General features: G+C 41.2%; 1 long non-coding RNA gene across 1 annotated transcript; it reads right to left on the minus strand.

The window, feature by feature from the left end:
* Window positions 1-2,593: 2,593 nt before the first annotated feature.
* Window positions 2,594-15,289, minus strand: LOC134795392 (uncharacterized). Its single transcript, XR_010144810.1, has 3 exons — window positions 14,897-15,289; window positions 3,241-3,442; window positions 2,594-2,657 (listed from the first exon to the last, which is right to left on the minus strand). It is a non-coding gene; the product is annotated as an uncharacterized LOC134795392 (long non-coding RNA).
* Window positions 15,290-15,688: the final 399 nt, after the last annotated feature.

Raw genomic sequence — 15,688 nt, forward strand, 5'->3', positions numbered from 1 at the left:
ATACTATCTATTCTCTTTGCTGGGGATGGAACCAGGGACCTCCCGATGCAAACAAAAAAAGCGAACGTTTGCAAAATGCGCCATGATAGTTCTTACTAAAACCGACGAAATTTAGCTACTCATTCTCAAGTAAAAACGAAATATCTAAATACCGCCAAAACCAGCGATACACATTTTCTGAATTTTTGGACATTTAATCTATAAACATATATCAAAAAGAAAAAACTCTTATGATATCGATACGATTATTTGTTTAAGCGTATCTAGGTATCACGACTCCGCCATTTTTAAAAATTTCCAAAAACCGGATTGACAATTTTTTTTTTATTTAGTCATAGAATCTGGTCACAAAATTTCATGAGAATCGGTTAAGAATTGCGACCTGTAGAGGAGAACATCCGGAAATACAAAACTAAATATCTAAATACCGCCTAAACCAGCGATAATTTTTTTCTACATTTTTTGCTATTAACTCTGTAAACATATATCAAAAAGAAAAAACTCTTATGATATCGATACGACTATTTGTTTAGGCGACAGGTATCACGACTCCGCCATTTTAAAAAAATTCCAAAAACCGGATTGACAAAAAAAAATTATTTAGTCATAGAATCTGGTCACAACATTTCATGAGAATCGGTTAAGAATTGCGACCTGTAGAGGAGAACATCCGGAAATACAAAACTAAATATCTAAATACCGCTTAAACCAGCGATAATTTTTTTCTGCATTTTTTGCTATTAACTCTGTAAACATGTCTCAAAAAGAAAAAACTCTTATGATATCGATACGACTATTTGTTTAGGCGACAGGTATCACGACTCCGCCATTTTTTAAAATTTCCAAAAACCGGATTGACAAAAAAAAAATATTTAGTTATAGAATCTGGTCACAAAATTTCATGAGAATCAGTTAAGAATTGCGACCTGTAGAGGAGAACATCCGGACATACGAAAGCAAATTGCTCGAGTCAAAACGTAGACCTTCGCTACGCTTCGGTCAATAAGGCTTTATTTACACGCTCATAATATATTCATATTGGCACTTTTTACTACAGAAATTAGCATTTTATCACTTTGCGTTAGAAGCTAATTTACAAAGACAATAGCTACTTTAGCAAACATTGTTTTTGTTTAAAATTTAAACAAAAACAATGTTTGCTAAACTTTAAATGTTGCAAGCCTTATTAACGGTCATTCTTCAAATGCTTCAATGCCGTATTACTCGCAGCAAGGTAAAAAAGTTATTGGAGTCAAAGACTCTACTTCAGCGTCTTTTTCGCTTTATCCCGGCATTTTGCCACGGCTCATGGGAGCCTGGGGTCCGCTTGACAACTAATCCCCAGAATTGGCGTAGGCACTAGTTTTTACGAAAGCGACTGCCATCTGACCTTCCAACCCAGGGGGTAAACTAGGCCTTATCAGGATTAGTCCGGTTTCCTCACCATGTTTTTCTTCACCGAAAAGCGACTGGTAAATACAAAATGATATTTCGTACATAAGTTCCGAAAAACTCATTGGTATGGGCCGGGGTTTGAACCCGCGACCTCCGCGGATTGAAAGTCGCACGCTCTTATCGCTAGGCCACCAGCGCTTACCGTCAAAGATTCTACTTGCATTTCATAAAACTTAAACATTGGAGCCCACTAGAGTACGGCCACAGGAAGCATTCGAAAGACTCCAAGGCAAATAAGCAAGTACCTACAATATTTTTTTTGACTAATAAAATTAGTCTTGTTTTACGCTGGCCGTTATGTGTGTAATCCGTTCAGAATGGGCACAGCTTACGACACCTACGGCTTAATGTACAAAAAGTTAACGGAAACGACATAATTCCTGATTGATACTGATCGACGCGATCGCGCTGCGCCGACTTTTTGTTCCTATACGGGATTACAGAATTACACCGATCAACAGGGAACATTTCCATAGATAGAGTAGGTCGTAGGTAATAGGTATGTGCAGAAAGAGAAGAGTCGTGGAATGTATTATACATACCACGACTCTTCTATACATCACCTTCTGTCACTTCCTAGAGTGTTACATTTGTTTAAAAGTAGGTGTATTTTTTCTTTACATATATTTATTAATGGATTTTCGGGGGCGAAAATCGATCTAGCTGTCTTATAAGTCTCTGGGAAAACGTACATTCTTGAGTTTTTATATATTTTCACGTCAAGTCTCCCAGATATTATTATTAAAATGGAGCGCCTCGTCGATTAGTGTATAGCGGACGGGACAGCTGACACGTTCAATGGGTGATTAGGAAAAGCACGCCAGCGGCCGCTGATTTGTGAGTTTGTTGACTGAGTAGCCGAACGGGTAAGCCGTTACTATAAGTCAGCGTTGGAGACACTTCGACGAAGTTGTCCTGTCCTATGTGGCTCTGACGAACGGCTACGTCTCACTCTTGATATAAATATAAAAGACAGAAGTCAAGACTGCCTCACAGCTTTATATATTGAGCGCACCCTCTTAAAAGCCTTGGACCGTGGGGTTGTGCTCCTTCTTCCTATGTCAAGCCTATGTCGAGAGGCCTTTTGTGAAGTCTAATAAGGTATTTATTACACCTACTCAAATATAAGGTACTCACCGTGTGGTGTCGCAGAAAGACGTACGCGCCGCCGCCGCTCACCGCCCGCACCCTCCGTCACCGCCCTGCAACAAAAGTGTTTCTTTACATTTAGATTATATCCCACTACTGGGTAACGACTTCACATGTGTTTCACCACTTTTGACCATACAATTTAGCCCATCTTTCCGGATGTATTCGAAATAGGTCCCACACATTCTTCACAAATAAAAAACGGCATTCGAATACACTGGTATGTTCATTATAATCTTAATAGCAATTACCGCATAGTACCACTCTTAACCTTTTGGACGCCAATGACCGATATATCCGCACCGATAAATCGGTCACAGACCACAGAGCAACACAGACCTACGTGCATATGCATAAAGTTCAATTTCAGTTTTGACACTTCGGTGACGTGGCGTCCGAGTGACAGCTTTTGTTTTTGACACGGCGTCGAAAAGGTTAATAAAACGGTATCTATAGACCGACCGCTTAAATGAGTGCTCGCCTGCGGCGGGGCCTGCTGGCGATGGCGGGGAAGGTGCTGGCGGCAGGCGTACGGCGCCCGCACCTTCCTCGCCACCCTTAGTCGTCCTACCCCGTCGCCGCCGTACCGCGCAGGCGAGGACTCATTTAAGCGGTCGGTCTATAGAGTAATCTTACTTGCGCGGATGTCCCGGGCGGCGCGGGCGGTTGGCGCAGAAGAAGTCCGGGCGTACGCGGTGCGCGCGCAGCAGCGCCGGCAGGCGCGCGGGCGCCGCGGGCGCGCCGGGCGCCAGGGCCCGCGCCGCGCCTTCGTACGTCTGGTCGGGCAGCAGCATGCCGGCATGGCGCCAAGGCAGCCTCGCCCAGCTCTAGCCCCACTCTGAATATAAAGGAAAAACATAATTAAGGCTGATTTAGACAGCGCGCGAACTCGCATGCTATTTTAGTTACATTGCGGACTTTTTGTTACGTCCAATTCAACCAACTGGTCAAAAACCGCAATGTAATGAAACTCGCATGCGAGTTCTCGCATCGTCTAAATAGGGCTTTAATCTACTCATGAAATTAGTTTTTGAAAAATAGAGAGAAATTAATACCTATGCACTTTTCCTTCCTTAGCTACAAAAAAAAATACTTGACAACCTGGCTGTATTTAGTGTAGACGATTTTCATGTTGAGCTCTATATTATGGCAATTATGGGTAGGTAAAAGTTTCGATGTTGCTTTGAAGATTAAAAATAATGAATCCGCTAAGTGTAAAGTAACCCGTAGGACGTTAATTGGCATCTCCCCTTTAATTGGATAGTTAAATATTTATGGTGAGTAGTTAGCTATATATAATAAAAGATAGTGAGTATTACGAGTCGCGCAGTATGCTGTCCCGCACAGCACACCCCGCTGGTTTGACAGGAATCCAACGCCCTTCAAAAACCTAGCCGTGCCTTTGCATGCTGAGTGGAGCATGACATCTCTATATGTTTGTTATTTATTTTTGAAGGAATGTCCTCTATTCTACTTAGGTACTTTAACTTAAATAAAATATAAAGGTACCTATCTGTATCTGCAGATTGTACTACCCTTCTGAGATTCCGTTTTAAGTTATTATAACATAACTCTCTTAGGTTAATTCAGACTATCTTGCACGGCCAATGAATCCCAACGAGCCCGTTAAAGCGGTGCGTTGGCAAATTCGACCATTAAAGCTTCTAACAAGGTGCTAAGCGATAATCGTTTTACTAAATCAGATCGTAATTCTTGACTGATTGATATTAACGAGGCTTCGACAAGCTCTCAGGTCCAACAGTTGGCTCTAATGTAACGCCGTACCAGCGTACGAACATCGTTAGACACCGTGACGCGGCGAAACGCGAGTGAAGTACTCTCTCCTAGGTGGTAATTCACAGATCTTAGTCTTACCAACCAATACACTAAAAGACGAACCACAACATACTTTGTTACGTAGTCTAAGGGCTAAATTCCCCGGCAAGCGCTCACAGTCGAATACAAAACCACCTATGAACAGTGTTCGCTCGACTCGAAAACATAGGCATTGTACACCGCTGAAAGCACGAGCTCCATGCGTGGGAAACATTGATGAATGCAGTTATTACGTGAACAATTCGGTCGTCTTTAATCTTTTCATTTACATGTGATCACGAAGGTCAGATCATGCACATCAGTATCTATTAAGCTTAACTGCAATATATATAGCAGGACTTTTTAACCGAGTGAATATGTAAGGCATACCTATAGCGAGACGGCAAGAAGGGCACGGAAATTATCACTAAAGAAAACTTGGTATTTTTCTGTATGACATAAATTAACGGGCGCATGATTGTTTCTAACAAATGATGGAAAAAAAACACTGATTTTAGAATTCGCGCGAAAAAGCTTTCACAACGATCAGTTGACAAAAGTTAGTAAGCGTTTATGGACTTTCCGTTATTAATTTGTCGTTTAAGGGATTGGCTGTTAACCAATTGCTTTCGTCGTGACCAATAAACGCGTGCCGATTTTCGAATGAGTGGATACATCTCGAAGAATATTTGGGGTTGCGACGCGCGGGCGCGGGGCAGATTGGAGCGCGACGTGGTTTTTACGACCCGGCGCGGAGTACGACATTGCTGCGTTTTTAGGGCGGACACAAACTTAAGACAATCACATTGCCCAGAGAGTTTCTACATCTCACCGAGCTATAGCAGTCTCTCCGGCCATTCAGATCACACCAGCCGCTCTTCACTACAAACTGTATTTTGTTGATATATCTAGTCGTGGCTCAACAACCCGAAACAGCCCTATCAGCATCAAATGTAGTAAGGGCCACCCAAACACCAGGAAAGGGTGTTTAAGAAGACAATCATGTGTGCTAATGTACTCAACACTGTAGTAGTCATGTGGGTGCGGCCGGTTCGTTAGTCGCGCGCCTCGCGACAAGCCATCAATTAAGCGGCAGACAGCGCGGCGTGATAAGACTGATAAGAGCGCAACAGTACCGCGACAGCTAGACGAGCTGCCCGACCGCTCCGAGCGCAAAAACAAGGAATGCATGCCCCACATCGCCTGCAATAATGCACTAACCGTGCAGGCTTTTATGTAGCGTTACTGCGTCTTGTTTAAACGGACTGCAGCGGCGCCTGTTTCTAACTCTCTGTCTCTCAGACGTGCTTGGCTTACAGGACTGCAAAGTTTACTTTCATTTTGCTAGTTATTTGATATGGTTATGATAGTGGATAAGATATAGCTTTATATAGAAAACGCACGATGTTTCCTCTCACAACAAAAACTAGCTAAGAATGACTGACGTTTATCAGTGTACAAGCTCCCTAATCATTTGCGACGACCGGAGCTGGGGTGTGATTACAATCACTTGCCTAGCACAGGTGAGTCCAACAATCAAACTAGAATAACTGCGCTTAACAATTAAAACGGATCTTGAGGTCAATTTACAATGGATTTCTTGAGAAGTCCACTCGCCAAATCAATGGGAATGCACGAGGGAGACGTTTCGCAGAAGCGCCCGCGGATGGACCGCTGGGTCCGCATTTGGGAGTACAATTGCATGATGAAATGTGAGTTTGTCACATCACACGCCCCGCGTACGCTAGAGACGACGGCCCGAAACCGGATTATCTTTTACGGACGCTGACGTCCGATTTTGTTTTCGTCGTTTCGGAATACAAATCATGCAGTTTCACGAGCCACAACAAGCGCGCGGGGACTGCACCTCTTAAAAATTTGACGATCCGTGTAAGTTGGTAGGTAAGCCGATGGTTCAGGGTTCTAATTAATTGGCTACTATCTGATTGGATTTAGATCCAGCGTAGAAGGTGGACTCTCCCTGCCTAACTAACACCAAGTTAACGAATGAAATTAACTCGCGATCTATTTCTTCAAAGCGGCACGAAGCTTGGTTATCAGTATAGTTAAATAATAAATACGTAATTATTTCTTTTGCACCGATCGTTGAATATTAATTGACAATTTTATCCGTCATAAGTACCTAAAGTTTGTTCTAAAACGCTAAAGTTTATCTATCACTCTTCCATATTAATGCAATAGAGAGGAGAGAGAATTCGTTTGCTACGGCGCAAACGATTGTCATCTTTGGTCCTTGGCTAGGCTCCCTGGAGACCACATTAACTCCTAAGTCCTAAGGGATTGAGACCCCAATCTGCCGAGAGTCAGTTTCGTAGGACACCGTCTTTCAAGGAATTATGTTAATGTTATACTTAAATATGAAAACGCCCTGGTTTCATAACCTAATGTAGTTAACGTTACTTGAATCTATTTTATTGTACAAAATATCAAGTGTCAACAATGGTGTTATGAAATGGTAGTTATTTAAGAATTATGGAAGTAGACTTGCAGCGAAAATCTGCCAGCAGTTTTTGGGTTATTAGGTACCATTCAATGTCATCTTAACAACAACAAACTAAAAGTTAGTGGAGGTTTCCAGATCATTTCTCATGCGGTGACTACTACGGCAAAACAATGAGATGGAAAGTCGCTTTTATGATGGATAACTGTTCACATGCTACTTATACCTACGTTGAATATTTATATAAGAGCTGTACTGTGTAGTAATGATCAATGAAGAACAACACCTAGAATGATTGTGAAAAGAAAATTTATTGTATTTATAATACCTATGGTAGGCATGATTTCGATGCTGTGGTCACTGGTCAACCAACGTTTTTAGAGACTATTAGTGGCTACAAAATATTCAAATGTTTTGTGCGTATGAAACATCAACATTATCAACAACATATGTTAGTCATCTGAGTATCAAAATGTATTGAATAGTCACAACCTCACAACGTAAGAAACAGTTTTTTTTATCGTAAAAATCTTAAGGTATACTTTACCTACTTTAACTTTTAGAAAGGCTAACGGATTTAATACCTAACGACAGGTTCGTCATAAAATACGCCTACACTGCTGAACATGATACGCATACGAGTCGTACGTGAGTGACAGTTTTACAAACAAATCATCTAAAGTTGAAGAGAACGTGCGTGTTGTTGTTGCGTGGTTTACAGTATCGTACACACTAAATTATCTCTTCATCTTCTGTGATAACATTATTGTGGTGCACTGGGATAATAGACCGGACCTTATACATATGTTTATACGATATATGTACCTAGATAGGTGAAACAAAACATATGGACAAGGTTCTTTTCAAATAAATATATTCTTATTCTTCTTATTCTTATATTTAGGTAATAACTACTACGGGTACAACTCCAGCAATACATACGTCGCGCTATTTCTAGAGTATTAGAGATGGAGGATGCGTGATAGAGACGCGGCGCGCGGCCCTCGAGAGTGCGAGTGGCCGGCGCGGCGCGGCAGGTCGCGGGTCAGGGCTGAGGGCGCGCAATTACTGGGGCGGCGCGCCGCACGCGCCGACTACTCCACAATTTATATAATGAATTTTAATACGCGCCCCGCCGTTCCCACGAGACGATTACTGCGCCATGGTGGACGATTTGCGCAAGTACCCACTAGAGCCGCGAGCTAATCTCACGGGCGCGACGTGCGAATTAAGATACATGCGCTTGCACCCCAGGCCGCTGTTTTATTCACAATGCGTTTTATACTTTCCCGTGATTTGCTCCTAATATCCTCAACTCCATTCACAGGCGCGGGACAAATACGCATAATAACTCACAGTATAAATCGCTCTTTTATTTTACGTTTGCTGCTACAGCCGCGATCAGAAGATTTTTAAATAAAAGAAGCCTTGATCAATGAGACATGTCGGCAGGGGGATGTCACTACGCAGTTTAGGTACATTTGGCCGGCGCGCCGCCCGGGCCGGCAGGTGTATGGCAGTGGGCTGCCGCTCGACCGCACGATAGTCGTAGTGTCACGTGGCGCTCGCGCAAAGAAGATTCACCGTTCGTGCGCGGTTATAAGTTTCAATTTTGTTGCAGGCGGCGAGTATAGGTATAATTTTATACCTAAATGTGACTTTTGTGAAGGAGTGAATTTTCGGTAGTACTATTAGTTATTCTGTGATGTCGGCTCCGTTAGGCCTCTACATTACAGAGTAGGTAGTCTGTGCGGAAGAAGAGTCGTGGAATGTATTGGTTCCCATACATATCACGACTCTTTTTCTTTCCACACGAGAGTGCAAAACTCAAATACTTTTGAAGATGTTCGATAGTGATGTGATGGCAAAAATCTCTATAGTCAGACCAAGAATAGTCTGCAGCGGATTTGATAGCCCACGCAGTGAAAGTGTTATTTTAAACGTCAAACTTCTATGAATTTATGACGTATAAATGGCACTTGCACTGCGTGGGCTATCAAATCCGCTGCAGACTTTTTTTGGTCCGACTCTATCAAGACAGTTGATTGCGCCTGACGTTGATAGTGTTGATCGATACATTAAGCGACATTCGTTTGAAACGTCAGAATTTGTCGGGGGACATTTTGGGAGGCAAAATGAAGTGTAAGATGAAAAACTTTCCTTAGACCTATGCGTAGACCTAAAGCAACCACTAGACTATAAGTTAGTGAATGAACCTCGGGACGGCGTAGCACGTTGCGGTGTCTGTATTGTACTGTGGTGTCGGGTGTCGCGTGGGAGCGCTAGTGCTGGGGTAGTAATAATAAGTATTCAGATCTTCTACCGACTACAGACGAGCTCAGTCAGGCAAACCAGTATAAGCGCTCTTTTTGTTAGGTACTAAAAGTTAGGATTCTTAGCCTCGACCTCAAATATAGTCCGTCATCATAAAGCACGAAACTTGTCACTAATCTGTAGTACTGAAGCTATAAAAACCAATTTATTCGATTAATTTTAAGCTAAGGCCAAACTCTCCACACTACGATCGTATTAAGGTACAGTCAGCAAAGTAATCGAAGGTAGGTAGGTACATACACAGATTAAAGTTCTGATTTGTCTACCTACCGTTCGCTGGTCAAACAAACGCGGGCGATTTAGATTGATGTCACCGACTAGAACTCAAAGGGTTCAGTATCCTTACGACCTCTCGGAAAAAGAAGAGATAAACTTTCGCTTTTGTAAATGATTCAGGCTCTCGATTCACCTGCACTCGCGTAACAGTGAGAATAGGCACGTAGGTACAACGCAAGTGTAGGCTTACGACAAGTTACGAGCGGCGTCAGCTTCACACCTAAATGCACAGCGACTATTTCATCTTGATACCATCACTATGATCAATTAATCGTGTAGCCGACGACATGGCGCTATCACGGACGATGATGGCATCGTACGGAGTTTCCAGTAGGTATAGGTATTTATGTACGATTATGTTAAAATATCTTGTTTATCAGCATCTTAAAAGGCCTATATTTTACAAGACCATTATAAATTATAATGGTCTTGTAATGTTGTAATATATTAAAACATTATAAATTATAATGAAAATGGTGTTTACACACCTGACCTGTTAGCATGAGTTGCGTTCTCGCGCGCGACGCCACTAATCTAGCGCGACTTTAAGCAATCATGCTAGCCGGTCAAATGATACGCCTTATGCTACGAGACTTAGCACAATTCCATAGATAGGTACATTAATTTAAATCCGGCGGGAGTAGGTATATCAGTGTGGTGCAGCCTTAAAGTTGGCTGATATCAATTTCGCTGCCGCTGCAGCCTGCAACATTGTACAACGGTTAAATGAAAACGAGACACCTAGGTACATCTAGGTACTTACCTATTATAAGAATGCAAATATAACTATGATAATCTATGCAAATAATTAATAAACCGTTTGTAACAAAAATACCCCATTATAAAGATCATACAAACCTATAACTTGAGCTTTAATACGGTACCTTTCTTTTAATAGGTACCTGTGAATGTTACTACTATCTTGGCTTAATTTATGGCGACCACACAACGGTCAACTATTTGAATTTGAATAACGATTCGTTTAAAGCCCACCATAAAACATGAATTATCATTATTTTAATTATTTGATTGACAGTTACTACAGCTACTTTTAAATTTGGTCCGCGCGCGATAACTAAATTAAACACATAACATTATTTTCTCCTCAGCAGCTCGAACAAGGGTACTTTGCTTCTTAAAAACAGTGAGCAAAATGCGATTTTGCTCACTGTGTCATTTTGTCTCACTCAGTGAGCAAAATCGCATTTTGATTTTGAAAATGACATTCAAGTGACCTTTATAGTCAAATGTCATTTCAACATGCGGGGTCTAATACAAGTTCGATATACTTGGGTTCTATTATCTCTGTCCCTCTAGGTATGTTCTCACTGCTTAGGGTGAAAAATTTTGTGTACTACACGAGATCAAAGTTATTTACATCTCGTGCGCTTTTGAATCCCTTACTACGCTCAAGATTCTAAATTAGATTCACTCGCTACGCTCGTGAATCTATTATAGTATCTTTCCCTTGCACGGGACTCAAAATAAGCACTCGAAGAAATATCAAACTTTGATCTCTTGTTGTACAAATAACTATTTCACCTCAGCAGCTCGAACAAGGGTACTTTGCTTCTCAACAACAGTGAGCAAAATGCGATGAAAATGAGTGAGACAAAATTACATTCAAGTGACCTTTATAGTGAAATATCATTTCAACATGCGGGGTCTAATACAAGTTCGAAATACTTGGGTTCTATTATCTCTGTCCCTTTCACACTGTTAGCAAAAAGAAACAGACAAAAAAAGTTAAAACGGCATTCAACGGTATATTGAGGGTTTATAATAGACCCCCGAAAACTTCATACCACATTTCTTAATAATTAATTAATAAAAATAAAGTTTAAGATTTAATAAAAACTGATAAAATACTATATTTTAGGTATTTTATTGTACAATTAAAAATGAACTAAAAAAATACACAGATTATCACGCAAAATTAATTATTTTACTTTTAAGAATTTCTACCATAGTTGACAAATAGTAATAGGTACGTATCCGCAATTCGGACCGTATCTTAAAAAGTTTTTTTTTTACAAAAAAAAGTTGTCGATTGAAGTGTCAGGTGATGTTCGTTATTTCCATATTATTTTACTGAAATTTATTATTACGTTTTGTTTTTGTGTTCGATTGCGGTAATTAAACTTAATTGTTTGTATATCTGAAGAAAACATGAGTGCAGCTTATTAAGTGATGAAGAAGGATTACATTTTTCAAGTTGTCTAATAGGTATGTTCTCACTGCGCAGGTGAAAAATTTTGTGTACCTCACGAGATCAATACGAGTAGTACATTACATACCTAGGGAGGTAAGTTCGTAAATGCTCCAGATCGCAGGTGTTTGTGGCCCGAACCGAGGGTGAGGGGCATAAATATGCGATCTGGGGCTTTACGAATTACCGCCCGTGGTTTGTATAAAGTTTTACGTCTTGCCTTGGCCAGGAAGTGAGATTTTCTTCCCGTCCCGTGGGAAGAAAATCCCACTTATGGGCCTAGGGTGACGTAAAGTTATTTACATCTCGTGCGCTTTTGAGTCCCTTACTACGCTCAAGATTCTAAATTAGATTCACTCGCAACGCTCGTGAATCTATTATAGAATCTTTCGCTTGCACGGTACTCAAAATAAGCACTTAAAGAAATATCAAACTTTGATCTCTTGTTGTACAAATAACTATTATTTATTGAATGAATGAATGAATGATTTTTTTTTATTTCAGGCAACTAGTGGCCCATACATCATACATACTGCCCACCTGTGTTACCTTTATATGTAGGTCATTGTAGTAGATGTGCAAGTTGCGTTGCGAGAATGTCCAAAAAATTGAAAAGGTCTCAAATATTTTTGGAAAACTTCACAAGGCGTTACCTTAAGGGAGTTCCCATTTTGCAAATGAAAATGTCGCATTTAATAAAATGCTCTAAGGTCGCATCCCATAAAAAAATGAGAAATTTCCGTGTGAGTACCCAAATGACGTAAAGGCGAACAAAAAATTATTTTAGATATAGTACCTACTTAATTGACCCAGGTCACCCAGGTGATCTAATTTCGTGCACAACAGAGCTAACCTAAAGGATAATTTTCACAATTTCTGAACATTTCTGTGGTCAGGAGTAGGGTTGCCGATGTTTGGACACGACATTAATATTTTTCATTTCTCATGCTCTGAAAGAGGGTCATTGTTGTTCTAAAAGGTGTGCAGAAAATGATACGTTTCTGCACTAGAGCATTTTAGGTTCCACGTACGATTTTTTTTAAGATAAGCAATTGAAATTTGTGTATAAATGGATTTGTTATACAATTTCCATTCTGATATTTGACTCCCTATTCCATAAAAAACAATACTTTTGCCTAAATTGTTAATTGAATGTACCCTCAAAAAATACTATAAAAATGTATACTTAGTCATGTTTTAAAAAAAAACACATGCATTTTACTTTCCTCGTATTCGGAATGAAAAGTAGAGTGTTTAACTCGGGTGAAAGGCATCATTTCAGCCTCGGACTATTGGCGCTCTCACTGCGTTCGAGCGCCAAACTACCTCGGCAAAAATGAGTGCCTTTCATCTAGTGTCCGACCGAAACATGTTTTTTTGCCGAAACCGAAACCGAAACCGAATGTTCGGCTTTGGCTCTAGTTTCGGCCGAAACCGAAACCGAAACCGAAACTTTTGTAGACTTGTTAAAATCGTTGAAAAATGTCATAAAACCGCTTTTACACACATATTATGGGGCTATCAACACCCAATGTCCTTGAAATTGATGTTACTTAAGCAGTTTTTTAAGAAAATTACTAGAGTTAAACCAATAAAATTCTGCAACGATTTTGATAACACACGCAGTGCAAGTGTTATTTTAAACGTCAAAACTTCTATGAAATTGTGACGTATAAATAACATTGCACTCTAACTCTATTCATTCATCAGTCAAGCTAACATGTAGATACAGGGTCAACCAAAAACGCGAGCGCAGCGAGCGCGAAATTTTTTGTTAACAATATCGCAAGGTACCTACCGATCTTCACCTGGGCCTAAAAGTCCGAAATGCCCCAGTGAGGCGAACTTTCATGCGAAGTCAAAGCCGTGCTTCAGGCTTCAGGATAAGTAGTTGAACACAGACTCCAACCAATGTCTATTGTATTTAAAAGCGAGACCGCAGGCCGAGCATGGCGCAGCGAGGCCAAAGGCTAAGCTGAAGTAGAGGACATGTGGAACACAAACCAATGGTAAATTGAGGTAAAAAGTGAGGCTAAGGTCGAGCATTCGTATGAAAAATTGTACTGGAGACACTTTTAAGGGTTTCTTCTTCGTTTTAATCAATAGTCAGCTGTTCAGCCTCGCAAAATATTAACTATTGAGAAAATCAACTTTGCGGCACTAGTTGAGCGTAGCCTTTAGCCTCGCTTAAAATTTGCCATTAGAGGTAGATAGGAAAATGACTGAATAAGTGAGTGAATAAGAGCGAAAAAGACATCGTTCTACTCGGGCCGAGCTGATACTCGGCCAACGGCTATGTGCGACAGTGCTATCTCATTCACTCCGATACAATTAGACAGGGTGCGCGTTATAGGTATTGACAGCCTCTTAAGACTGCGTCGAGCGTCCAGTGGCGCCCTCATTAGTGGAATTGTGTTTTATAATAAACCAATTAATTTCTGTACCTATACATGAATCAGTATATGTAGGTATTAATATTGTTATCCTACTTATTCCCCAACTTTTAGTCTTTGTCCGAAGTACCATTTCGTAAGTTTCGGCCCGGCCGAAAGGTTCGGCCGTTTTTTGGCCGAAACCGAAACTATGGCCGAAACATGATTTTTTGGCCGAAACTGGCCGAAACCGAAACCGAAACCGAACCTTCGGTCGGACACTACTTTCATCCCTTGGTTAACAATCTACTATTGCACGTTTACCCGGGTTGGATTCTAAATTAGGTAAACTGCTTTAGCCCTCTAGCTCAAGCGCAGCGAGCGTGGGACGGAAGAGATGGCTGTTTCAGGGAAATATGTAAATTTTCCCGCTTTTGTCTAGAGAAAAAACAAATATACAAAATCTGGATTTTTGATAGGTACACTCACCTGCAATAATATGTTACTCTTCGAAGGCTGCAAAAATATGTGACACGCTCTTATGGCTCTACAAATAAGATCGTGTCAGATATTTTCGCGGCTTTCGTTGGGTGACTGTACAAGGAAATCGTGCCCCTAACTGCAATCCACCTTAGAAAAAAATAACGTCTTACGAATTTATTGCTGAAAACTGTAGGTACCCATTAGCGATTTCGATGTCGCAACTAATGTAATGAAGGCAAAGTGGAATACCGCTCTACTGCCTCCGTAATTATTATCACACGTGAGGATCTAAAGATAACGCCACGCGCGGCGGTGACTTCATACGAGTACCTATGTACTTACATGACAGCGTGACTACGCGGGTAGGCAACCTCTTGCAGACAAGATCAGCAAAATAAATAAAGTAACGTTATTTAAAATTTGTCCTCTGCACTGTGAATCCTCAAGAAAAACTCAGAAGTCACTGTTTAATTAACGTGCACTAACCCCCAATTAAGCTCGCACAAAAACTCACTATCGTCTGTTGACAGCGCAGCGGAGCCGCTTATCGCGAACTTCTGCACTCGTTTATTTACCGCGTCGTGATTGGACGCGCGGGTGCGTACGCAAGCGTGTGCGCGCGCCGGCGGCTGAGGCGGACTGCGCTCGCGCCTCCCGTCGCCGGTCGCGATGCGCATCTCATCTGCAGGCCTTAAGGAGCTTTTCCACTGTTGAAACCCGGTTGAGACGAACGCCAAGAATCAGGAATCTGACGTTTGCGGACATGTAGGTATTTTATAAGCTTACAGTAGTGTAAGTATAGTATAGTCTGTTCGGGAAAGAGAAGAGTCGTGGAATGTATTGGGCCCCATACATTCCACGACTCTTCTCTTTCCGCACAGACTATAGACAAAAAGGTTTTCCGATTAGATCAACCAAATCTTGCTTTGGTTAAGTACTTAGTGATGGATGATGGTGATATGTATAAAATTTAATTGGCAAAAAGAAACAACCGCCAACCGTCCCAGGCAGGCTTCGCGTCCTTATTCTCAGGCAGTATCACTATCACCTATGCGGTTAGCACTGTCAAGTCGCGAATTCGCGCGACACAGCATTTCTCGTCTTTTTGCACAGTAGTTGGAAAGACGTTATTAC

The sequence above is a fragment of the Cydia splendana genome, chromosome 12, assembly GCF_910591565.1.
Source record: "Cydia splendana chromosome 12, ilCydSple1.2, whole genome shotgun sequence".
NCBI lineage: Eukaryota > Metazoa > Arthropoda > Insecta > Lepidoptera > Tortricidae > Cydia > Cydia splendana.